The 2,158-nt window shown below is 40.4% G+C and overlaps 1 pseudogene; it reads right to left on the reverse strand.

Moving 5' to 3' along the window:
* Positions 1-954: 954 nt before the first annotated feature.
* Positions 955-2,158, reverse strand: part of LOC102872421 — a 1,972-nt pseudogene continuing 768 nt past the window's right edge.

A 2,158-nucleotide genomic window follows, 5' to 3' on the forward strand; every position in this document is an offset into this window, starting at 1 on the left:
ACGGAATTGAATTTATTTGTATGTATATTTATATTTTGGCCTTGTCTTCTCAATCTGTCCTTTGAAAATCTTCTATTCACCTTTTTAATGCCAGAAAAATCTTCCTTTGTTTTGGCTTCTTGACATTAAGACAATGTTCATACTTTTCTTCAGACATCCATTTTGGGTTTGTCTGGGTTTGGTTTTTTTGTTTTTGTTTTTGTTTTTTTTGTGGATCTCTCTCGCTCTCTCTTTCTCTCTCCTCTTTGTAATGACCTTTTGCTGTCTTCATAGATGATATCCTTGATTTCTTCCTACTGCACCTCTGGTCTTTGATCACTGGTGACCGATACCTCAAATCAGTTCTTTGGTTGATTTTTAAATTCTGGTGAATTCAAGTCAGTTTGACTCAAGGCGGTTTTTTTGGGTGCCTGTGAATGTGTGAATAATCTTCAGCTGTGATTTGAAGTTAGCCTGATTCAGACCGTGGTCTTTTCAAATAACTTTCTATGCTTCTAAGAGTTGGTTGGTGGCTGATGATGACAGAAGGAGAATGGATGGATTCCTCAGAGCTGTGGTGTTGGAGGGGGGAAAAAGATTAATATCAATTGAATGAGAACACACAAATCTGTCTCAGAGAATGTGCAGCCAGAATGCTCCTTGGAGCCAAGCATGGTGAAGGTGCATCTTGTAGACTTGTCACAGGTTGCTGGGAGAGGCTATTTCTTGAAAAGGGACATCATGTTTGAAAATAGAGAGAGTCAGCAACAGAGAGGACTACCCCCCTCGCTCCAGCCAGGTGAATTAACGCAGTGACCCTAAAAATGAACTCAAGTGTGTCAGAAATGGTGAGGCCAGCACAGGACAGGACAGGGTTCACATCTGTGAGTCACAGAGCTGCTATGAGCTGTATTTTACTCAATGGCAACGAAAAACAACAGCAACACTATAATTATGTGATAGGTCCTAGAGATATCACTTACTTTTAGACATATCGTCCATAGGGGCCAGGCCTTGGAAGAGACCATCCTTCTGGAGAAGGGAGAAGGTCAGAGACAGATAGAAAGACCTTCCATGAGATGGTTGCATATGGTGACTACAGCCAGGGTCATAACAGAGATGATGAAGGTGGTTGTATGTGAGGCAAAGACAGTATAGATTTGTTGTTCACAGTGTCAGCATGACTCGACAGCACGTAATATCAACTATAAGAATGTATTTGCCCATCTACAAAGGAATGGATAGAGAAGCTGTGGTCTATTCACACAATGGAATACTATGCTGCATTGAAAAACAAGGAACTCATGCAATGTTATTCAAAATGGGTGACCCTGGAGGACATTATGCTGAGTGAAGTATCTCAGTCACAAAAGGACAAGTACTGCACGGTGCCACTGTTGTAAAACAGGACTGACCTCGGGGTTGTGGGGGAGACTGAAAAAGAGGGGTTCAATCATGTATACTACATTGAAACCTATGAGGGAGAAAACTATTTAAAAGGGATGTGTGATTAGGTATTTTTGTCATGATAGGAGTCTAGAGTGAAGGCTACATGGTGGAGTGGACCTGGGGGGAGGGATTGCATAACAATAAAAGAATTTTTCTTTCACTTTTCCAAGAGGGTAGTGTCCTAGGGGGGAGGGTTGAGAGGGGAGAAAAGTGCAACAATGAATGAATGGAAATCTAAAGTCATTGTAGGTTTTTACTGAAATTAATAAATTTAAATTTAAAAAATAAAATTCATTTAAAAAGGAATGTATTTGGACCATTTCACAATCCCAGCAACAGTGTATCAGAATTGTTTTCTTACCACATCCTCTCCAACATGTAATACTTGCTGCCCTGTTCAACGTTACCACTGTTACTGGAGAGAGATGGTAGGTACCTCATTGTGGTTTTGATTTGCATCTCTCTTAGTGCCAGTGATTTGAAGCATTTCTTCATGTGTCTGTTTGCCGTTCAAATAGTTTTCTCCAGCATTCTGGAAGGCAATTTGGTGCTTCCCCAAAAAAAGCTGAACACAGAAATTCAGAATGACCCAGCTATTCCACTGTTTGGAATAGACATCAAGAAAATGAGAACTGAGGCACAAATGGAGATTTATACACCAATGTTCATTGCAGCATTATTCACCATCACAAGAACATGGAAACAGTCCAAATGTCCAACCACAAACAAA

Source organism: Elephantulus edwardii, unplaced genomic scaffold, assembly GCF_000299155.1.
Source record: "Elephantulus edwardii isolate Elephantulus edwardi_28Jun2011 unplaced genomic scaffold, EleEdw1.0 scaffold00410, whole genome shotgun sequence".
NCBI classification, from domain to species: domain Eukaryota; kingdom Metazoa; phylum Chordata; class Mammalia; order Macroscelidea; family Macroscelididae; genus Elephantulus; species Elephantulus edwardii.